The sequence below is a fragment of the Lytechinus variegatus genome, chromosome 8 (genome assembly GCF_018143015.1).
Source record: "Lytechinus variegatus isolate NC3 chromosome 8, Lvar_3.0, whole genome shotgun sequence".
NCBI classification, from domain to species: domain Eukaryota; kingdom Metazoa; phylum Echinodermata; class Echinoidea; order Temnopleuroida; family Toxopneustidae; genus Lytechinus; species Lytechinus variegatus.
In genome coordinates this window covers 15449896-15475781 of record NC_054747.1, presented here as the reverse complement: position 1 = coordinate 15475781, position 25886 = coordinate 15449896, and the positions used below count along the sequence as shown (strand labels likewise).

The 25886-nt window shown below is 35.8% G+C and overlaps 1 long non-coding RNA gene across 1 annotated transcript; it reads right to left on the bottom strand.

The window, feature by feature from the left end:
• Nucleotides 1–8984: 8984 nt before the first annotated feature.
• LOC121420043 lies at nucleotides 8985–14968 on the bottom strand. The gene is made up of 4 exons (XR_005970688.1): nucleotides 14025–14968; nucleotides 12638–12772; nucleotides 11685–11806; nucleotides 8985–11173 (listed from the first exon to the last, which is right to left on the bottom strand). It is a non-coding gene; the product is annotated as an uncharacterized LOC121420043 (long non-coding RNA).
• Nucleotides 14969–25886: the final 10918 nt, after the last annotated feature.

Below are 25886 nucleotides of genomic sequence, written 5' to 3'. Positions count from 1 at the left end.
TGGTCTCTTCTCATGCTCCAATTGGTAGTATAAGCTGGTGTTCACAATAGTTTCGGTTGATCCTGTATCTAACAGATATCTACAATCTGTTGTTCTAATTTTTCCATTTACGTACAGCCCTTGCTTTGGTTTGTTCCCTACACTGGGAAGGGTGAATGTTCGGATCTCTTCTATTGTGTCATTTGTACTTGAGGTTTACTCTGTTGATCCTGTGTGCTCTCCAGCTTGGCCGTGGATCCTCCGGTTAGCTGCGTTTCGTTTCCCTTCTTCTTATTATCTCTGAGGTGCAGAGAGTGGACATTGGCGGATAAAATGACCACTCTCACCACACCTATAGCAGCTAACGCGCTTTTCCTTCTGTTTAGAAGAGTTTGACTGCTCTCCTGATGATGTATGCAAACTTGCATTCATTATCCCGTTTGTCAAGGCTTCCATTTGCTTTTTTTTGCTGATTAAGATGCCTTCCATTTGTCGTGATTGTTGGACCAAGATGCTTTCTATCTGTTGCAAGCGATCATCTGTGTCTTCATCGAGTGCCCTCGTGAATCGATTAGGCCTCATCCGCTCACTTCCTCTCTGCATCTCAATCTTCTCGAAATTGTCTGTTTCGATAGCAGCTTGTATTGCTTCATCCAAGGTCAATGGTCGAGCTCTATAAATGCCTTCCCTAACAGACTGGCCCTACACTGCATCAATGAAATGATTTCTTTTCACTCTATCTCTTGATGAGGCTGGTATATCTGGGTAAGCCCGGATGGCGAGCTCATGGATGGCCTGCCCTAATTCTGGCAATGAATCTCTTGGCCCTTGCCTCCTATGACGCAACTCTGCCAAGAAATTCTCCGCTTGTTGTCCAGTGTCGAAGCGTCGGCTGAGTAATTTCAGCAACTCAGGATAGCATTTCTTTCTTTCAGGTGTCAAATCACTGACACAGCATTTCCTTGCAAACTAGCAATTTAGGTAAATTGCTGATTGTGACTGATCCCAGCCATTCACTTCCTTACATGCTTCGAAATGTTGCTGATATTCTCTCCAAGCGGTCTTTCCATCATACCTATCTGGTGTCATAAGCGGTAGCTCACGACAAGCATGAAAATTCGGTTGATATTCTGGAAGTGGTTGCCTTGCAATACTTCCATGTCCATATACCCTTGGAGCTATATTCATCGCTTCGCGAGAAACATGATCATCCATTATTCCACCATGCTCTTTGCTATTGAGCAACTCTTTTGACATCTCTCTCATGAGCAGTGCACTTGGATTGGAAGGTGTAGACATCTTGTAGGACCTGAGAGGTTCTGGCGAGTAGGATGTAGGGAGTGTTTGCTCATGGGCAGCTTTCTCATGAGCCGTGCGCCCATGAGGCATAAATCCTGAAGTCTAATTATGAAGTTCAGTTCTGACTCTTGGCAACTTGAACCTGACCTCTGAATCTTCAGTCTGATTCACTCACTCTTCTTTCAAACCGACTTGGAGTTTCACTCTCTCCAAGTCCTTCATGATTCATGCCAGTTCCTGTGCCCTCTAGTCTTTCCAATTTTGCTTCAATTTGCTCCTTATCCCACGCGAGCAGCTCTCTTTCCATTCTTGAACGATTAAGTTCTTCTTGCAGTCTAATCAGCTTGCTCTCCATTTTCATTTCAGTGCTCATTACCCAATTAAGTTATCAAAAATACCAATGAATTTTCAAGTCTTGCTTGTTTATTTATGTAACAAGAACCTCTAAAAGATTCATACTATTTTCCACATCAATAGAAAAATTGTTTTATTATCTTCCTTGTCTATGCCTAGAATTTAATTAACATCATCACAAATGAGCTGTTAAACTAGACTATAGATTTAAGAAGTAAGAAGTTGCTCGACTTGCTCACGAGCAGTGTGACAAGAAAGCTAATTTGATAAGCTCCAAAAGCAAATGGCCATTGCTTCAGTCAACCGAGAAAATCAACAGTCATGTCTCCCTAATGTGTGCTTGCCGCGCTTGACTGCTCATAGACAATAATGTGAACAACAGACCCAGTGTAAGCAAATAAACTTCACATCCAACATCAATAAAGAGCATCAATTCATCTACTTTGAGTTGGATCTCGTGAGCATTTATTGCATCGTTCTCATGAGCACAGCGAGCACTGTTGTTGTGAAGCGAGTCGGTGTTTCGTGCATGCTAAATCCCCACCGCTACCACCATTTGTAGCGTTTTAGGGGGTTCCGTCGCTCTCGCTCCTCTCTTGCTCCCGCTCCCGAGCGGTCAATAGATTGGGAACATAAACTCACACACGAGAGCAAAGGCTTCTCAGCTCACCAAAGTATATGGTATTTTATCTTGCACGATCACTGTCTCACTATACTCTCACTCATTGCTCGCCTGGTCTGTTATTGCTCAAAGAGTTTACATAATTTTACACTACGGAATCATCAATCACAATCATCGCAATCAACATCAGATTAAACGATAAACACAAATATATCGAATCTGAATCAATAGGTGTGCACTTGTTTAAAAAAAAAAATAATAATAATTCATACCTTTCAACTTGTCTTTATTACTCAGAAGTTAACAGCACATGTCCTCTGAACAATCGAGGTCTTCAACAAATATAAATATAAAGCAGAACTGTAGGAATTGCACCCTCAACTAGAGGTCTTATTGTGAGAAACTCTGAACTGAAACTGACAAATGCACTGCAGCATGCATGCACTGACCACTAATGTAACACAACCACCTGCCTAAATGAACTCTGTAACTGAACTGATCTGACTAAGTACTCACACAGTCCCTGTATATAAATAACAACACTGGCCATGCCACTATTTCTAGCAAGCGCCCTCTTGAGGTCTTTTTCGTCACATGATACGGTGTAATAGAATTTGCGATATTATATTTGGCTTAAGTCAGGGCCCGGGGGGGGGGGCACTTCTATTCACGAGTAGATACCATGCGCGACCATGGGGTCTCGAAAAGCACCCTAAACACGTAATTTCCATATTCTGAAAATGTACCCCTTAACAAGTACTGGCGTGTGAAACCCTACCCTTAACAAGTATTGGAAACAAAACGATACTCTTGGCAAATATTACCTGAAATGAACCCCTAAACAAGTACAGAAATGTTTTATTGTTACGGGTCCTTCGGTCGTCGGCTTTACCTTATTTGGTTTAGTACCACCCCACGTCCTTGTACACCTCGCGCAAATCGGACTCTAAACGCGAAGTGTTGGGGCAAAGGACATCCTTTATAAAACATTTTAATTTTGTTTTATCATCCCCGCAAATTCGACCCTAAACACGTAATCTTCCTAGCGAAATAGATACCCCTTTTTCATTATTTTTGTGTTTTTGACACCCTTATCACGTTACGTACGTAACGTGATCTCTCGTGAAAAAGACCTCCTTTTTACGTGTTTTTTTGGTCGTCAATGTAAGTGGCCCCCCGGGAGTCAGGGCTTTCATATTTTAGTTGTCCCGCAATGATCGTGGAGAAAATCGTTTTAAAAACTTTGTAAAGAGATATTTACCTCTTTCAGAAGTCATTACAGGTTTTCTTTTGTCCGCCCTTACTGTAATGATGGAGTTTGATGTGGAAAATATATTAAATCTTGATTTCTTATAATACGTTGTGATTTATTTTCAGTTCGATGAAGGGGTAAAGATATCTGACAAGCCATGGATGGAAATGGCTGGTCCATCAAAGGTATGTGTGATTATGATTTCAACTATATATCATTTCCCTTTGTTTAAGGGGGAAATAGATGTGGGTAGGACGAATCCTCATGTTTAAATTCCAGCTTGTTGATGGATCATAAATTATGCTTATACAGGGTTCAAACGGATCTTGAAATGAAAAGTGTGCTTGATTATGAACCCAAAACGCAGATCTTTTTATTCATTATATTATAATAGTGTTTATTTCTCCATGTCTTTCTTTTTTTCATTACCACTTTGGAAAATCATAAAATGTCGCACCACTCGCTTGTAGACCTATAGCTTAAACTCTGTATAACTTTTAAAAAAGAAAGAAAGGAGGACTGCTTTGGAAAATTGTACGCATAATACGCAAACACTTTTGCTCCACTTTTAGTTCCACACACTAAGCGAATGACCCTGTTGGAAGCCTGAATCTTAGACGAAATTAAGCCTGAAGCAATTGTCGCGGGAGCATATGTTGTGTCACCACCAAAAACACACTTGCCCTGTGGTGTGGTTTATACGATAAGTGCTAATTAGCATAAATGGTCCCCAATTATGTAGTCAGACTACGCCTCATGAATATTCGTGAATATTCATTGACATAGTATAGCGTAATTTCTATAACGCATTGATCAGCTCGACTAACAATTCGCTAGTGTGAGTTTAGTAGGCTTGTCAGTCAGTCTTATCTGAACGAACGAGAAATAAATTTGAAACTTGCTGGCACAATTGGCAAAAGCCATTACTAACTGACAAATACAAGAAAAGATTGAATATAATTGTGGCAATTTATGGAATGACATATGAATACTTTGTGATGGTCAGTGACACAATCTACAGGAAACCCAAATGCCATTGAGATTATTATAAGCACACATAACAGTCAAAAATAGTTAGAGCATATATAAGAATACATAATACATGTGCATGTTTCATGAAGCTGTTCGTAAGATACGACTAGTGATCCTTTCTTGTGCTATGTGATATCTCTATCTAATTGATTTATGACCTAAGAATATGTTCCGATCGTCTGTAAAGTCTTGAGTAATTTTATGAGCAGCTTTATGAAACACCCACCAGGAATGGTAAAGAACGTATCATGAACGAATGTTCCAGTCTGGCCTTAAACGTTTTATTTTCTTCAAAAGCTCTCTTTAAAAATATGATAAAAGACTATGCAAAACACAAAAAAGTCAAAGATTCTAGTCTGATTTCCCTCCCCGGCCAGAACAGCATTCATCGTTAGCGTAATTGGTCTGATGTATGTTGGGAAAACGAAATGCTTGTTTATTTAAAGCGACCTTTCATTGACAAATCATGGAGAAGTCAAGGCTTATCTCAGAACAGAGAAGGGATTCCACTCGGCTGCATGCCTGGGCGGTTATGTAATAGACGCCGGCATATCTGGGAGGTCTTGAGAGCAATAGACTAACCAACCAGATGTAAACTGCGTGTTTTCACTTTGAATCATGGAACTTTACAGTGTTTATTTATTTTGGTTTAGCAATCAAGAGACCTGCCATAAGTCTAGGAATTGTTGGGAACTGGAACTGCAATGATCCGAAGTAAATAACCATCATGAGTTTGGTCAAATTCGTGCAGTCCGAACTTTTATCGCATTAGTCCGACGAGCGCTCATGACGGACGGATTATATTACGCAAGTCAATTAGCCTTTTGCAAATTTCGTATTTCCCCATGATTTGTCAGTTGCTGGGCTCTTTAAACTAATTATGGAATAGATAGAAATCAGGTATGTTTTCATACAACCTCTTGTCGACCATGCGTCATTCATATTTCACGGCTAAGGTCTCATATGAAAGAAGAAAAAGTTATGAACGTTCTTTTCTAAATATATAGCAATAGAAGTCAGAAAAACTTACTAAAAATCGCTATATGCTAGTGAAAATGATAATTTAGTAGCATCACTTTCCATTGTTCTGAGTCCATTACATAGACGGATTCAGGGGGCGAGGGGCCCGGTCCCCCTATTGGCGAGCAAAGAAAAAAAAGGGGGAAAGAAAGAAAAAGATGGGAAAAGAGAGGAATAAGATAAGGAGAAGACTTGGAAAATAAAAAATCTTTCATGTCACTATATGAAATTTCGATCGCGCTCGCATTGCCTGTTACACTGTAAAAATGAAGTGCTAATTTAGCACTTACAGTGCTTGTATGGTGACTGACTACGCGTGCTGATTTCCTAGTTCAGATTTTTCAGATTTAGATTTATTTCCTACAGAAATTACATAAATATTGATACAAATCATTTTTCATACATTATAACAAATATTTACGATACAAAACATCAATGATAATTAACATATAAAGATATATACAAAATATGGTAGACAAATTATAATATATAATTTAGATAGAAGAAAGGTATCTGTGGAAATGGGAGATTCACTCAAAAGCAAAGCTTGTATAATGTGAACCCCCCCCCCCAAGGAAGAGACAAGAGGAGAGAGAGGGTGAGAGAAAGAGAGAGAGAGAGACGCAATGGTTGCTATTTGCCTACGGAGACTTACTGAATAGATTAAAAAGAAAAGAATAACCCACAGAACAAGACAAAATGAAAAAAAGAGTAAAATAAAAAACAAAACAGGACGACAAAAGGAGAAATAAACATAAATAGAATCAGGACGAATTGCGACCGAAAATAGAGAATAAAACAAAATGATTAAGACTAATAAAAATAACTTGAAGTCTGAGAGGAGATGATAACGAACGGGAATTAGTAATGAAGACCTCGGTGGGATTTAAGTAAGAAGTTTTTCAGTTTTCTTTTAAAAGAATGTATGGAAGGGCTGTTTATTTATGTTATTGTCGAGGGAGTTCCAAAATCTAGGGCCATCGAACATAAATGTACTCTGTGCCAATAAAGTTCTAAAACGGGGTAAATGAAATTCGTTAGATTGCCTAGTAGGGTAATTATGAAAAGACCGATTAAGAGGAAACACAGAATCAAATACACGTGGAAGGGTATTTTTGTCGAATTTAAACATAAATTATCCTAAATGAAATAAGTATAGGTCGCTTATCTTACGCAATTTGCTATCAGAAAATAGTGGGTCAGTGTGTGAACGAAAAGCTGAATTATGAATAACACGCAGGGACTTCTTTTTCAGTAATAACAGTCTATCTAAAATGGTTTGGTGGGTGCTGCCCCAGGCAAGTATCCAATAATTCAAGTAAGGTAAGATCAGGGAAGAATATAGCATTAGAAGTGAATTTATTGATAATGCCAATAATTCGCGAAATAATCTCACATATACAATCTATGTGGTATTTCCAGGGCCCCGTTGCATAAAACTTTTGCCGGAGTTTTTTTACGGCAAAAAATCAGGAAACTACGGCAAAAAAAAAATTTGCCGGAGTTTTCCATTGCATAAAACTTTGCCGGAGTTTTTTACGGCAAAACTTTAAAAAAACTCCGGCAAATCAAGTGGGTTTTTGCCGTAGCTCCTGTACCAACGGCAAAGTCCTAAAAACTCCGGCAAAACTATTTCAAGGCAGCTGCTCAGGATCTGTCCCAAGTACCATGTACAGTATTCACCTGTCTATGGCTTCAAGAATAATTAGAACGTTGACATAAGCCTTATATAGGCTACGCAATAAGGTAATTACAGAAAATTTCATTTAATTTAGTAAAAATAGGGCCTAGGAAGGTCTAGATTTTAAGTGAAGTGGGGGGAATAGTTGGTGGTTTAATTTTTTAAAATATATCAACCCTGTGACAGGACAATAAATAAAAATCTTAGATAGAATCTAGTTCTAGTTTAACTTTAAGTAAATCTATATGATTACAGTGTTTTTTGAAAAGTTATGCTGTGAATAGATCGATGCAGTTGGACTTAACCCTTTAAATTATTCAAAACATAAGGCTTTAAAGTTGAACTTTTAACTTGGGCAGTCTGCTCTTTTCTTTGCTACCGTGACCTTTATCGCCAAAGCCTCCGGCTGGCGAGCTGGCCGCTGGATCAACCTCCATGCGATATGCGACGATGTGTTGTTGGAGTACCTTCTAAGCCGCCTCTATTTTTGCTGTTTTTTACCATTTAACCACCTTTACAAATCCAAATATTTACAAGTTCTATAAGACATACCCAGAAATACTACCCTAAATCAACTGAAATACTCAGAAGTATGAGCTAACTTTATTTTAACGATTGAACAGACTTGTACTGCAAGTTCAATTTTACGAGGAAAACTTGAATAGCAGTCGATACGGCCTAGTCCCACACTTGCAAAAATAAGTTGGAACTTCAAAGTAAGATAAGGACGCGCTCACTGGACATCTTAATTTCTCACCTTTGCCAGTCTCATTTTTCTTTAACAGGTCATAAAAACTGGGTGATGATTGAGAAGGAGGGGCATGCTGGAGGAGGTCTATCTTTCACTAAAAACAGACCTAACTTATCTTTTTCTTCCCCGTCGCTCGGCTCGCTCCAGTCCATGACAGACGACGATCGAGCACGTAAACAAAAGGGAAAATGAAATATCCGACTGATATCTAAACTTACACTATATATACAGTGACCCGAAATTTGTGTGGATTCCTTTTAATTTCACACTTGTGTCTACATGTGTATAATAGAATGCTGGGAATAAAATGTAGTAAAGTAAAAAAAAAAATAGCCATCATCGAAAGTTCCTTAAGAAAAATGAACGGGAACTGAGAGCTATGTTTTTTCTTTTTTTTCTAGATTTGTGGTTGCTTTATAAAACCCCGGGAATAAAACTAAATTAATGATATGATGGGACCAAACTGTCCAACAACTTACATGCAATGACAGGGGAAGAGAGAGATAGCAAGAGCGGAGTATTCTGGAAGAGGGGGGGGGGGGGGGGGTAAACAGCCTAGGCCTACACAATGTATTTACAAGGTACAAATAATTAAATTCAATTCAATCACACTCCCCCCCTCAATGCCATTATTCAAAACATATTTTTAAATAAAGTGGAGGAAAACATTTTGTATCACATTGCCTATATTTCAAAAGGTACTTTTTTGTTGTTGGTGCTTTCTTGGCAATGTTAAAAATCTTTCCAAAATATCAAAATTAGTAATTTCATAAAACATAGATCTACATAAATCATTAACAGCACCATGCTTGTTACTTTTTATGCCCCATTATACTTCAGTCAGACCATAGTGTTGAATAGTGTTGAAGGTGGGGCAATATACAGGAGGGGGGGAATTAAGACTTGATGTTTTTCTTGGTAACATTTTTATGCAAAAATAAAAAATATTTTCCTTTATGGGCAAACAGGGATGGTGAATTTTATTTTTTTAGTCAGAGGCCAACCGGAAGGTTAAATTTTTGTTCTACTGTCAATTAAAATATTACACAACTCAGACGTCTCTCTCTTAATAATTCCTTTTCTTCCTCTTCTCTCTACCTTTCTCCTTTTTTAAACAATTCTCAATTATCATATGTTTAAAATAATCTAATTAGCAATTGAGAATAAGGAACACTTATCACTTATTAAGAATTGTTTTCTTCTCTCAATTAAATTACAGTCACACAACTCAGATGTCTCTTTCTCAATACTTTATTTCTTTTTCTATCACTTCTCTCGCAATTCATCCTCCTTTAAACAATTCATTTCTCATAGAATTATACATTTGAAATAATTTTATTTGCAATCACTTATTAAGAACAATCAGAGTGACAGTCCAAAGAACTCATTATGAACAATAATAATAGTTTGAATTTAATTGAAAATAATTCTTAGTCAATTCATATTTTAATTTCAATGCTAACAGTATCCCATACCATTGTATGCATATTGAAAGATGTGATTGAATGTTGACAAGGTCCCTTTCCTTTTAAATCAACAGAACAGTGCCATTGGATAACCTTTTGCAGATGGCGAATTGCAAGGCATCCTGTTGGGCAATGCAGGATATATAAGAACCATGGCTTATGACACCAGTGTGGGATCCACAAACAATGCTGACAGAAAATATAACAGACTTGCAAGATGAACATGTATAAATAAACTTTAAAACTGTTCTTGCACAGGGATTCCCTTTAAGATTTCAGAACCTTAATTTTTATGTTGCATTGCAAGGCACTTGTTCAAATTTTATTCAAGTATTGAATGAATAACATCTTCTATCTACTGAGATGAGAATAAAGTTCAAGTTTAACTTTCTCAATCCTAAAGGATGTAGTCTTTGCCATTATTTTGTATAAAATTATGAGGCAATGACATCAGCAATTTATGCCTAGGTCACATTTGCCGGCCGGTGGCCTTACGGCTAGTCGAAATCAGCCATTTTATTCATCCTTGTACCAGCTTCATGTAGGTGGTTCGTATAATAATACATAAAACGGCTTATTTCTACTCGCCGTAATGTGACCTAGGCAAAACTCATTTTCATATTACTTGCTCAAACATGCTTTTGGAAATTTCCAAAGTTCAAGGTGATTTTACTTCATTTTCTAAAAAGAATATTCAACAGGTTTTCAGTCTACTCATTTCTTCTTTTGAAGTGTTTCTGCAGTTCAAGTTTTACTAAAAATTCTACAGATGATGAAAACATCTAATAAAATAATTTCAATATTAATTCCATAAGAATAAAAATTGTATGTGGCATTGAAGCTACTATTTTTAGAGTTGACAGAAAAGATTAATTCATAAAAGCCAACATAGCCTGGTTTATTTTAAAATGTAAAATTTGCTTCTTAAAAAAAACAATAGCAGCAGCAAACGATTCTTTTTGATGAATATTGTTCTTAAAATTTCTCATACATTTCATTTATTTCATTTTCAATGGAAATTGTTTGAGACACTATCATAAATAACATGAAATTAATTATTTTAATTAGTAACTGTCAATGAAACAATCTTGCCCAATCTCTGTAATATAGATATTGCTGTATGGATTTCTACAAATAAAGATTTTTGTTCATATTTTGCTTAAGTTAAAGCTGCATTGAGCTTTTCAGCAGGAAAACAAGGGAACATCATAAAAAAAGGTGGAGTATATGCACCAATAAGTAGTTGATGCCTTCTTTAAAATTCAGCAAGATTTGCTCAGAACACGGGTAATATTTATTGTAGATGTTAATGGACATCAGTAGTAAAATACGAACAAAAAAAGGAAGTTGAATTATTCAACATTACTTCTGATTTCCATTAACAAACTGCTGCAAACAATTGTGGATAATTTTAAAATCATCATGGATTTTTTTATTTAAAATATTTGCAGCATAGCTTGCTGCATTCTGAGTGTCTCCTGTTGAACTTGCAGCAGATCCATGCTCCTGGTACTCGGTGTGCTGGTCAAAACAGGAAGGGCACCTTCTCTTTCTTCTCTTATGCTGGGTTTCATCTTGGTGTCCTACACAATCAACTACCGGTAGATCCCATCTACCCTGGATGTCAATGGTGCCTCGGGAACAGCTTGAGGTTCCCCCTCAACCTCCTCTTTCTCTGGCTTCCCCATGTCCAGAAGCAGGCTGCCTTATGTGAAAGCTGCACATCAAGAAAAAGAATCTTTGACTTAACTTTAATGACATCTTCAACCATTCCGCATTTTTTTAAATTGACTTACTATGATTCAACATTTCTTATTTCATTTTAAAAACTTTAAATCATTTACCAACTCTGAACGAAATCTCTCAAGCTGGCAATAAATAGTAGTTGAAGCTACTTATACCTTGCGGAAATTTTCATGAGGAAAAAAACAACTGTCCCCTTTGACAAACAGATTTAATTAATTCAAAATGAATGAAAGGAATTCTATGGGTTACAGATGATTAATATTCTGGGTTTTAAATAATGTGAATTTTTCATTGTAAACCAGTTTACCTATTTTTTATAGGGAGATCCATCTTATACAAATTTCAATCAAAATTATGCTCATTTCTCAAGAAAATGAATGAAAGAATATAGAAAAAAGCGAAAATAAATAAAAGATCCTTTGATATATTTATTTTAAATTTTGTTATGCATCAGTGTAATAAATCTTTACGGTAAAACTAACCAGTTGCTCAGATGTCTCAGTCTCTGTCTCCTGGCCATGGATGGACCCAATGCTTGGCCTTGTTCCTCATGACTGCCAGCACGATTTCCATTTTGACTTCACTTTACCAAACTGTTCACCTCCTAAAGATTTAACAAAGTACAGTAATGCCAAAATTATAAATGTTATAATTGCAAACAGGGATCAAAGCAGAAGGATCTTAAAAGTGGAGTGAACATCATTAATAAACTATGAAGGGTGATTTTGACTCGCCTCACCCCAGGCACAGATCCAGAAATTTCCAAAAGGAGGGGCACTTTTGTCCAGAAAATGTTGACAACCCAAAAAATAAAAGGGGGGGGGGGAAGAACACTTTGTTTTTTATTTAGAATTTAGCAGTGACACCCAATCCATCCTTAACCCGTTGAGAATCATGGGGGTACATTTGTAAGTTTCAAAATTTATGCATCCACTATTGCCACATCAAAAAATAAAAATATTAAACGCACAAATTTTCCAAAGATCTCTGGTGAATTTTTTACATTTGACCTAGTGACCCCAAAATATAACCTGATCATTGTTACTCCCAAATGTATATTTGCCAAGTTGAAGTTGAACCATCAAAGGGTTCTTCATTTATCACAGGAACGATGTATATTCAGTGAACAAGGCATGTCACCTTTGACCTTGATACCCTCAAAATAATCAAAGTATCATCAATCCTACATGCATACTTGGACAAAGTTTGAAATCAAACTGTTCTTTACTTATCAGAATAAGTTAAGAAATGATGGCCAGATTACCCAAAAACCTGCCCTCGGCCCCACCTCCGATGGGTGGAGGTAAAAAATTCTGGATTTTTGGATTAGTTGCATGACAATTAAAACAAAACAAAATTTAAGAGATAGTGATCTTTATTTTTTTCTTGATGCATATAAAACATATTCTTAACTCTTATAAATAAAAATACACACCAGTCTTTGTCTGATTCCTAGCGTAACCATTCATTCTAATGTTAGATCACTCCAAGATCACCTCAGATTGGAGGCAGTCCGACCTAGGCAGCCAATAGCATCTCCACCCAGGCTCTCTGTCTGGTTTCTGCAAACCTTTATTTAAAATGCAAACACAAACAAATCATAAAATATGCTATATAATAATTGAAAAGACACTCTGCACTTAATGTCACGAATGTCTAAATTTATTTGACAAAAATCTCATTTCATGGCATATCATTAATATTATTTTTCTACTTTGTAAGTTATATAAAAAACTAAAATTGCAATCTATTTATGTAACTAGAGTTCAATTTGGGAATTTATAAGATAGATGTGTTGTACTATTTCAGTTTTATTCCATGAAAATCCAAACTTGTAATCGTAAGAAAATAAGATTTCATCATTTTCAATGGACATATAAAAAAAAAATAAATAAATAATAATTTTCAAAGAATAGCAAGAGGTAATTAAATGAACTTAACTATTATTGATTCAGGTCTACACAATCACTAGCATAGCCAGGTGAGATTAGGTACAATATCTTTTTTTTTGGAGGGGTTGTATAAATTGAATAATCAACAGGAGGATTCTTACTCATTCCAAATATGCCTGAAAAACAATATTTTTTTTCTTTTCTTTCAAGAAGACAAAACCTGTTTAAAAAATTGCACTTTATAACTACTTATGTTCGACATTATCAGGCAGTAATGACTCCTTCTTCACTTTTAGAAACTTTGCATCAAGATTATCAACATAAAAGATAAGCCTGTCTATAAATACTTAAAGCTTGTGTATAGTTTTGGTAAATCCACCAAAATGCACCTATCACTATTCCAATTCATTGCTAGCTAATATGAATGGATATGCCCTATAACAGTTATGATGTGGAGGATATGAAATGAAAATGTGTTTTACAGGATAAATTTTGTGATTTTACATGGAAATTTAACTTGATCGGGTCACCCGATCAAATTAAAATATCTGTGTGTTTTTGTCTTTCAATTAAATCCTATTCCAAATCATGGAATGGGCTGAAACTTTCAAGATATGTTCTTTGTAACTTTTGGATATCTAATCACTAAATTTATAAGATAAGTGCTTGAATGCCCATTTTTTAAAATTTAAAACAAGCATCGCCGAGAGAGGGCGCTATATATCCAAGATTTGAATATTTGAAATTTTCTCAGAGAAGTGCAGTTGGAAAAATATCTAACGATCTCTATATACGCTTCAGTAAGACTGTCATATTAGATGATATTCGATTATCAATCACATTATTGACCCTTTACCAAAGCTATACACAGGCTTTGAAATGGTAGCAATTAGAATTTTGGCTAATTTGAAATTAAGCTGTATATCTTACCCTTTTACATGGTGATTGCTAACCAACAGTCTTGCGTGGTTTCTTCTCAAAAAGTCACACATGCACGTGAGTTGCTCCTGTGTATATACCTCAACAATTTAAGCTGTTAGATATTGAATGAGAAAATAAATAATCCTATTAGAAAGTCACAAATTAAGACTAGATAAAGCCATACAAATATTTGCATTGAGATTACTTTCAGTATAAATTATCAAATGAATATATACTAATAAGTTTGTGGTGAATTTAACCATTACTAGGATAGGACATTTTGATGGTTGATTCCAATTGTTGGACTTATTACAGCGATTAAAACTTAACAGAAGAAAATGAGCTCAGTACAAACTGGAAACAAATATTTGGATTGATCATTGAAATTCGCTTTTAGTCGTTTTAGATGATAAATAATCTAAAGGAATTTGTTAATTTCATCAACATAATTCAGATATGCAAATTTATATGAACTTAGAATATCCAAAAGTGCAATATTTTAATGATTTTTTACTTTCTATCTTAAACAAATAATCAATGATGTATATGCAATTGAGACCAAAATCAAATGTCTAGCCCCTTAACAACCAAAGTAATGCATGTTAAATACTAACAAATACAACATCCCATAGTCTCCATTTGGTCCCAAAATTACATTATATATATAATTTGTTTCTCTGCAAGAATTTTTTTATAAAGGATTTTCAAGATTCTTACTTTAATGGTAATATGATCATGTATTTCAATTAATTAAAAAAAATTGTAAAGAGTGTTGGATTATAACAAGCTTTAAATTGAGACCAATTTTTATTTCAACCTCTAGCCACTGTACAGATTCACGTTCTCTGGCGTACAATTTTTTTTTTGGGGGGGAGGGGACTGGCCCCCCATGGGTTAGACTATGGAGTATGGACCCTCTAAAAATGTTAAAAAACAAAATAAAGGGGGTAAAAAACAAATGAAAGGCAAAGGAGTGAAATATATTATTTTTTTAATCCAACACAAATTTCGATTTTTTTTTACTAAAAAAAACAATGGTAAAAGTTTTGGATCGCTCACGAAAAAAATTGCCCCCGATGCCATTGTCAGTGTCAGGCCCCCTCAAAATTCTTGGCACATTACGCTAAGTACTGTTGTTCATGATCGTGGTGTCGCAAATCCATGTGGGGTCATAGCAGATCCAGGGGAAGAGGGTCATATGGTACGAGTGCCCCCCTATTTTATTTCAATTTTTTTAAGGGAGACATTAAGGCCTCCATTCAGAGTTGTCAAAATTTTTGGATCGCAGCACTGTAGGCCCTAGTGCATAGTGCCAATTCGTGCCCTGTATTAAGTAAAGACACAGGCTCTGCGCCTGGTAACAGAGAGTCTATGCGCCAACAATCAATCTAGCTCTAGCTTTACAGCTACGCATCTTTTTTAAATTGAAGGGCCTGCATGTACCTTACTGAGTAGACCAACTGCTTCGATCTCTGTTTTGTTGGTTGTTCAACTGAACTCCGTTGGCTTCACTCACCAAATACAGAGACCGAAGTTCTAGCGCGATCTGTACAGGGGACTCAATGGCCATATGTCTATGTACTTAAGATCAGATACAACGGGGAAGTGAATTTGCGCGACAGCCGAGGTAAGTCACTGTTTTTGTTCCTTTTAACTTCATTTTCTCTGTTTTCGGCAATTAATGCCACGAGGGAATATAAATTTGCATTTTGGTAGCGTTAATTTTCAAAATTTTTATTCATTAAAGACAAAAATTGAAGAGCCCCGACGGGGGGATTTTGCATTGCAAGTCCCCTAATGGTGGCTGCACGATAGCGAGCCGTCTGTGTACGAGAAAATTTTTAAAAATGTTAAAAAACTCCTCGAAACAGACGGCTGCCAGCTGTCTACTTACTGAGTTACTCAGGCTAGGGGGGGGGGGGGCTTCGCGGTGGAGCCCTCAAGCTAACTGACTGAAGTCTCAACTTCTTTAAGAAAAAGTTAATTTAGATCTAGAATGTGGATTCTAGGCCTAAAGTTAGATCTGAAACTTTGATCTAACTGTTGTTGTTATACCTAGAATCTAACCAACTTCAATTCAAGTTAACTTGTTTGACTTGGCATGCTTGGTGACGAACGAGTATTAAAACTCCAAAGTTTGCAACTTTGCATTCAATTCTAACATGAAAAAATTGATTTAAACAACATGAAATTTTCATGTACTGATACCAATTATAATGTAGAATATGTGATCATAGCAAGAGAAATACGATAAATCGATAAATAAGCTTTCCAAACGTGTCGATGCATTTGGTGATTTCAGCTGTTTGCGCACCAAGTGCGACCAGCGCGGTCACATCACTATGCCGAAGCTCCGGCGGCAATATACATGGCCGAGACGCTGACCCCGCAGCCGCTTGCGACACAAAAATGGGACGATTCAAACGTGTAAAAAAAATCGTGAATCTCACTTTCACGGTGCGAGCACGGATTAAAAACAATACCCAGATATTTTTGCAAATAATTCATCGACTTATAATGATAAAAATAGCAAATATGAACACATTTCATAAAAAAATATCAAGCTTACGTTCAGTGGAGTCTTCAAGATTTTTTTTCCGCAGCCGCAGATACCGATCGTGATATCGGCGTGCATCCTCGTCCAAGTTTATTCAGTCTTAAAAAACTCTGGCAAAAGTTTGCCAGAGTTTTTTTGCCATGAAATTTTGACCGAATTTGAAACTCTGGCAAAAAACTAAGGTTTTTGCCATAGAAAAACTATGGCAAAAATAAGTCTGGCAAAAGTTTTATGCAATCAACTCTCGTGCTTGGTTCAAAGAAAGAAAAGTGGAGTTAAGGATACACTCTGTCAAATGCTATTGATTATGAAATATTGTAGCGTTTTAAGGGGTTCCATCGCTCTCGCTCCTCTCTTATTCCCGCTCCCGAGCGGTCAATAGATTGGGACATAAACTCACACACGAGAGCAAAGGCTTCTCAGCTCACCTAAGTATATGGTATTTTAGCTTGCACGATCACTGTCTCGCTACTCTCACTCATTGCTCGCTCGCCTGGTCTGTTATTGTTCAAATAGTTTACGTAATTTTACACTACGGAATCATCAATCACAATCATCGCAATCAAAATCAGATTAAACGATATACACAAATATATCGAATCTGAATCAATAATTCATACCTTTCAACTTGTCTTTATTACTCAGAAGTTAACAGCACATGTCCTCTGAACAATCGAGGTCTTCAACAAATATAAATATAAAGCAGAACTGTAGGAATTGCACCCTCAACTAGAGGTCTTATTGTGAGAAACTCTGAACTGAAACTGACTCGAATGCACTGCAGCATGCATGCACTGACCACTAATGTAACACAACCACCTGCCTAAATGAACTCTGTAACTGAACTGATCTGACTAAGTACTCACACAGTCCCTGTATATAAATAACAACACTGGCCATGCCACTATTTCTAGCAAGCGCCCTCTTTAGGTCTTTTTCGTCACATGATATGGTGTAATAGAATTTGCGATATTATATTTGGCTTAAGTCAGGGCCCGGGGGGGGGGGGGGCACTTCCATTCACGAGTGGATACCATGCGCGACCATGGGGTCTCGAAAAGCACCCTAAACACGTAATTTCCATATTCTGAAAATGCACCCCTTAACAAGTACTGGCGTGTGAAACCCTACCCTTAACAAGTATTGGAAACAAAACGATACTCTTGGCAAATATTACCTGAAATGAACCCCTAAACAAGTACAGGAATGTTTTATTGTTACGGGTCCTTCGGTCGTCGGCTTTACCTTATTTGGTTTAGTACGACCCCACGTCCTTCTACACCTCGCGCAAATCGGACTCTAAACACGAAGTGTTGGGGCAAAGGACATCCTTTATAAAACATTTTGTTTTATCATCCCCGCAAATTCGACCCTAAACACGTAATCTTCCTAGCGAAATAGATACCCTTTTTTCATTATTTTTGTGTTTTTGACACCCTTATCACGTTACGTACGTAACGTGATCTCTCGTGAAAAAGACCTCCTTTTTACGTGTTTTTTTGGTCGTCAATGTAAGTGGCCCCCCGGGAGTCAGGGCTTTCATATTTTAGTTGTCCCGCAATGATCGTGGAGAAAATCGTTTTAAAAACTTTGTAAAGAGATATTTACCTCTTTCAGAAGTCATTACAGGTTTTCTTTTGTCCGCCCTTACTGTAATGATGGAGTTTGATGTGGAAAATATATTAAATCTTGATTTCTTATAATACGTTGTGATTTATTTTCAGTTCGATGAAGGGGTAAAGATATCTGACAAGCCATGGATGGAAATGGCTGGTCCATCAAAGGTATGTGTGATTATGATTTCAACTATATATCATTTCCCTTTGTTTAAGGGGGAAATAGATGTGGGTAGGACGAATCCTCATGTTTAAATTCCAGCTTGTTGATGGATCATAAATTATGCTTATACAGGGTTCAAACGGATCTTGAAATGAAAAGTGTGCTTGATTATGAACCCAAAACGCAGATCTTTTTATTCATTATATTATAATAGTGTTTATTTCTCCATGTCTTTCTTTTTTTCATTACCACTTTGGAAAATCATAAAATGTCGCACCACTCGCTTGTAGACCTATAGCTTAAACTCTGTATAACTTTTAAAAAAGAAAGAAAGGAGGACTGCTCTGGACAATACTTATTGTCCGCATAATACGCAAACACTTTTGCTCCACTTTTAGTTCCACACACTAAGCGAATGACCCTATTGGAAGCCTGAATCTTAGACGAAATTAAGCCTGAAGCAATTGTCGCGGGAGCATATGTTGTGTCACCACCAAAAACACACTTGCCCTGTGGTGTGGTTTATACGATAAGTGCTCATTAGCATAAATGATCTCCAATTATGTAGTCAGACTACGCCTCATGAATATTCGTGAATATTCATTGACATAGTATAGCGTAATTTCTATAACGCATTGATCAGCTCGACTAACAATTCGCTAGTGTGAGTTTAGTAGGCTTGTCAGTCAGTCTTATCTGAACGAACGAGAAATAAATTTGAAACTTGCTGGCACAATTGGCAAAAGCCATTACTAACTGACAAATACAAGAAAAGATTGAATATAATTGTGGCAATTTATGGAATGACATATGAATACTTTGTGATGGTCAGTGACACCATCTACAGGAAACCCAAATGCCATTGAGATTATTATAAGCACACATAACAGTCAAAAATAGTTAGAGCATATATAAGAATACATAATACATGTGCATGTTTCATAAAGCTGTTCGTAAGATACGACTAGTGATCCTTTCTTGTGCTATGTGATATCTCTATCTAATTGATTTATGACCTAAGAATATGTTCCGATCGTCTGTAAAGTCTTGAGTAATTTTATGAGCAGCTTTATGAAACACCCACCAGGAATGGTAAAGAACGTATCATGAACGAATGTTCCAGTCTGGCCTTAAACGTTTTATTTTCTTCAAAAGCTCTCTTTAAAAATATGATAAAAGACTATGCAAAACACAAAAAAGTCAAAGATTCTAGTCTGATTTCCCTCCCCGCCAGAACAGCATTCATCGTTAGCGTAATTGGTCTGATGTATGTTGGGAAAACGAAATGCTTGTTTATTTAAAGCGACCTTTCATTGACAAATCATGGAGAAGTCAAGGCTTATCTCAGAACAGAGAAGGGATTCCACTCGGCTGCATGCCTGGGCGGTTATGTAATAGACGCCGGCATATCTGGGAGGTCTTGAGAGCAATAGACTAACCAACCAGATGTAAACTGCGTGTTTTCACTTTGAATCATGGAACTTTACAGTGTTTATTTATTTTGGTTTAGCAATCAAGAGACCTGCCATAAGTCTAGGAATTGTTGGGAACTGGAACTGCAATGATCCGAAGTAAATAACCATCATGAGTTTGGTCAAATTCGTGCAGTCCGAACTTTTATCGCATTAGTCCGACGAGCGCTCATGACGGACGGATTATATTACGCAAGTCAATTAGCCTTTTGCAAATTTCGTATTTCCCCATGATTTGTCAGTTGCTGGGCTCTTTAAACTAATTATGGAATAGATAGAAATCAGGTATGTTTTCATACAACCTCTTGTCGACCATGCGTCATTCATATTTCACGGCTAAGGTCTCATATGAAAGAAGAAAAAGTTATGAACGTTCTTTTCTAAATATATAGCAATAGAAGTCAGAAAAACTTACTAAAAATCGCTATATGCTAGTGAAAATGATAATTTAGTAGCATCACTTTCCATTGTTCTGAGTCCATTACATAGACGGATTCAGGGGGCGAGGGGCCCAGGCCCCCTATTGGCGAGCAAAGAAAAAAAAGGGGGAAAGAAAGAAAAAAAGAGAAAAAGATGGGAAAAGAGAGGAATAAGATAAGGAGAAGACTTGGAAAATAAAAAATCTTTCATGTCACTATATAAAATTTCGATTGCGCTCGCATTGCCTGTTACACTGTAAAAAATGAAGTGCTAATTTAGCACTTACAGTGCTTGTATGGTGACTGACTACGCGTGCTGATTTCCTAGTTCAGATTTTTCAGATTTAGATTTATTTCCTACAGAAATTACATAAATATTGATACAAATCATTTTTCATACATTATAACAAATATTTACGATACAAAACATCAATGATAATTAACATATAAAGATATATACAAAATATGGTAGAAAAATTATAATATATAATTTAGATAGAAGAAAGGTATCTGTGGAAATGGGAGATTCACTCAAAAGCAAAGCTTGTATAATGTGAACCCCCCTCAAGGAAGAGACAAGAGGAGAGAGAGGGTGAGAGAAAGAGAGAGAGAGACGCAATGGTTGCTATTTGCCTACGGAGACTTACTGAATAGATTAAAAAGAAAAGAATAACCCACAGAACAAGACAAAATGAAAAAAAGAGTAAAATAAAAAACAAAACAGGACGACAAAAGGAGAAATAAACATAAATAGAATCAGGACGAATTGCGACCGAAAATAGAGAATAAAACAAAATGATTAAGACTAATAAAAATAACTTGAAGTCTGAGAGGAGATGATAACGAACGGGAATTAGTAATGAAGACCTCGGTGGGATTTAAGTAAGAAGTTTTTCAGTTTTCTTTTAAAAGAATGTATGGAAGGGCTGTTTATTTATGTTATTGTCGAGGGAGTTCCAAAATCTAGGGCCATCGAACATAAATGTACTCTTTGCCAATAAAGTTCTAAAACGGGGTAAATGAAATTCGTTAGATTGCCTAGTAGGGTAATTATGAAAAGACCGATTAAGAGGAAACACAGAATCAAATACACGTGGAAGGGTATTTTTGTCGAATTTAAACATAAATTATCCTAAATGAAATAAGTATAGGTCGCTTATCTTACGCAATTTGCTATCAGAAAATAGTGGGTCAGTGTGTGAACGAAAAGCTGAATTATGAATAACACGCAGGGACTTCTTTTTCAGTAATAACAGTCTATCTAAAATGGTTTGGTGGGTGCTGCCCCAGGCAAGTATCCAATAATTCAAGTAAGGTAAGATCAGGGAAGAATATAGCATTAGAAGTGATGACGACATATTTCAAATTATTGATAATGCCAATAATTCGCGAAATAATCTTACATATACAATCTACGTGGTATTTCCAGGAAAGCTTATTATCAACGGTAACAACGAGAAATTTAATGAATGCGACACTTTCTAAAATAGTGTCATCTAAAACAATGTCCATGGGAAGTGTGTCAATTGAATTGCTAAATAGCATATGTTTTGTTTTAAGTAGATTAAGAGACAATTTGTTGAATCGTATCCATTGTGTGACTTTTAAGAATTCATTATAAACAGTATTTACTAATGTATATCTAAATCCAAACTGAAAGTTAGAAAAAAATATTGTGAGATTTTAAAAAAATCAATTTTTTTGCTAAAAAACACTTTTTCGAAAATCTTGGACAAGGATGATAATAAAGAAATTGGGCGATAGTTACTGATACTCTTTACCCTTTTTCTACAATGAAATGACCTTGGCAATTTTCATGCGATCAGGGACTTGACCGGAGGTAAGAGAAAGGTTAAAAATATACAAAAAATCGACAATTTCAGATATTATACCTTTCAAAATGAAGTTATTGGCATCATCATAACCAGGACTTTTTTATTATTCAATTTAGATACAATATCAGTAATATCTTTTTTGACTATGGGAGTGAAAAGTATTGAACTAGAATTAGGCATGATTAGGTGTACCTAGATAATCATGAAAATGTTTTTTTGAAGGGGGATGTCTCTGGCTAGGTTAGTTCCTATAGATGAAAAATAATCATTAAAAATATTAGCTATATTTTCAGGATCTCCAATAATATCACCGTTAGACCTAATTTCAATTATATCGGACTTATTATTGGATAAATTCATGGCTTGTTTAAGAACTTTCCATGTATTTTGAATGTCGTGCTTATACAAAATTATTTGATCAGTGAAATATCTTTTTTTTGCAAAACGTATTGTCTTAGTTAGAGTATTCTTATATATATGGTGTATTTAGTGTTTGCCTGAATCGTAGCTTTAAGTTTTGAATGATAATATGAATTATTTTTTTCTGTTAATTGAACGCAAAAGTGCTTTAGATATTCAACGAAGTCTCGGTGTAGTTTTTGTAGTTAGTTTGTTTATTTTTTACTTTTGGAATATGCTTATCTAATTCACAATTAAAAATATTCAGAAAGTTATTGAAGCATATATTTGCATCATTATTGTTATAAATAGGCGACCAGTCAACAGACTGTAACGAAACACCCAGTCTTGCAAGATTCTCGGGTCCGGAGTAGGTCTCCGCCTTGATGGCTTGGAAGGATTAATACATGAGTGCTTAAGGGTAAAATGTGACATAATTGGAAAATGATCTGTCAGATCAGATAATATTATTTCAGAATCAGGAGTCGGCATGATGTTACAAAATATGTTATCAATAAGGGTTGCAGAGCGATCTGCAATGCGAGTGGGTTTTGATATTAATGGTAAATATGAAGAAGTCAAAAATGTTTCAAGAAATTCATGGGCAGTATTGTTGCTGTCATGCTTCAATATATCGATATTAAAATCCCCTAATATAAAAACATCTTTGTTCACTAACAATGGATTTCTAACTAGGTTATGAGGGTAAATAAAAAAATCATAGTTAGAATTTGGTGGTCTACATATTACACATATAATTATTTTTTTTATAATTTGGGACATTGATTTCGATAAAAAGTGACTCTACATATTCACTCATATTAGTGATTTCGTTATGAATTTTGTATTCGTAATTATGGGAAACATATAATGCAACACCAACGCCATGTCTAGCTTTCCTGTTATTGAATACGAAGTCATATTGATCTAATGCAATGGAATATTGGATTCATCAGTTAACCAAGTTCCTGTAAGTCCAATAATGGAAAACGAATGTCTAGATGGATAATTGTCTAATAGTAGTTGGAACTCTTCGAAGTGTTTATTTATGCTTCTTATGTTTAAATGTAATACAGAAAAAATATCTTTGGAGAATTGTTTAGTAACGGTTTTTTATTGAAGTTCAGTGATGTATTCTGATGAAGGATTGCGAATTAAGTCATGATCAGTGTGAAATTTCAAAAGTTCTGATGATTCGTTAATGCTCTTTGCTACAAAGTGGTTGTACGCCAAATTAACCTGAGGGTTGCCCTGCTTTAACCGACCTATACCGATTCTAACGCTTTGCCGGACCTAGTCCTACGCTAGGCCTTTCGAACTAATGCTAAACAGTTCCTTGGTAGGCTGGGCACGACTTCTACCCGACTGCAGTAAATGAGAATACGCTGCGCCGCCAATTGCAGTTTTACTCAAGCTGCAAGATATAAACGTGTCTTAATTCGCGCACTCTGAATATTAATGTTATATTAATTTAGACTATATATTGTCAGATTTTAATAACCTTTTTAGGTATAGGAATACTTATTCCGCATTTCAGGATCTATTTGAATGGCCATCATGAAATTATATTATATATTATTATACATTATTTATATTAATCTAGAACCAATTCCATACTGACTTTTCAGATTATCGGTAAGTTTGTTGAGGGAGAGTTTGAATAGTTTTATTTTATTTATTATTTTGGGGGATAGTAGTACGTATCTGGATCTAGTCAAGTCAAGGGGCACGGCAGTTCAACGTTGGGAGAACATATCGAGCATGAGTATGCCCAGTTCTGCCCCTGAAAGTATATCGAAAATTACATTCCTTACTGATTTTTTTTTGCTATTTAATTGGTCGATAGCACTTCACCTGACTTATCATATTTTCACAAGAAATATAAAATTCATCGTCATCAGGGATCAAAATAGTTCGTAAGGTCAGAGTACAATATATATATATATATATATATATATATATATATATATATATATATATATATATATATATATATATAATGCATGTATACTATTTTGCGTTCGACTTAAATCCACGAAACTTACTTAGGCACAGCGCACGACGTGCTGCCAAGAACCCATCTCCTCCGAATAATCTCTTTATTAGCTAACAGAAAAAAATATCGTATGGAGATGTCGCCTATTCGTTTATTGGCTGGGTAAAACAATTAAGGAATGAAAAATTGCAGCATGTAGATATAAGTATTTATCATCTAAAAGTCTGAATATTAATGAATTGATTTATCAATATAATTCAGAAAATCACAATGCAGCCAAATTTAAATTGTACCAATCAATAAACACCTTTGCTTTGAATACAGACATGTTCATGAAGTTCGCAAGAACACCACCAGTGTGCTTTGAAATTGGTATGCCCAATTCAGCTTAATTGAAGAAAGACATATTTTAATCAGTTAGTTATTGCAAGAAGCCCACATTAACAAGCTTTCTTTCTAGTGTTTTTTTTTACTCTTGTATATCATATATTTTTCGTTTTGGTTTACATAGTTTCAAGTGCATGTTACTTTCTTGTTTAATTTAGTTTACGTTAATAGGAATTGTTCCATAAATTTACTCCAGCGCAGCATTATGTCTTGACTAGAATTATTTGCCTCATATCAGAAATAGCCCAAAAAATTCAGAAAACACAGTATACAATACTCTCTTTTTAGATATGACACTTCGCCAATTTCAAATATCCTGCCAACAGATAAGACGATATAAAAACGTGTTTTTTTTTTTTTAGATAAGTTAACATGAGTAATCAACAATATATTGTATTGTCTACCACTAAGATTATTTACATGATAATGTTGGTTGGATTTGAAATGAAAAAGAATAAGGGCAGTCAATCAATTCAATTTTCAAGTTAGAGAGTGTGTGTTGATGTATTTGAGTTTTGTCAGACGTGTATCAATCAGATATGATTATTTACGTCTGTGACCGACCTTTAACGTCACCATCCGAAAGACGTGACCAGGGCTCAAACCTCTAACCTCTGCATTAATTTGCAACTTCCCCACAGCTTGGATTACAGGCGCACGTCACAATGTCCCCAACGCCCAGAGAGCTGAGAGAATGGGACCATCCACCAAAAGAACTATCTGGTTCATCCCAGGTTTGTCTTAGTTAAATTTGTGATTTAATGTCAACCTTAGATTATGCGTGTATTCTTCGAAGTCAATGAAGGCCTATGATTACATAGACTTTTGGTTACAGCTTGCACGTGGTTGGACCATCAGCACCATTCATTTTTAACCTTGTTAATTACGATTTTAATTTCATTGAAGAAATATATATTTTAATCAACTATTTAATGCGATAAACCCAAATCAACAAGCTTAGTTGGTTCTCTGTGTTTATTTCTGGGCATTGCATTATTTTGTTTTGCCTTACATTGTAAATTTTTGG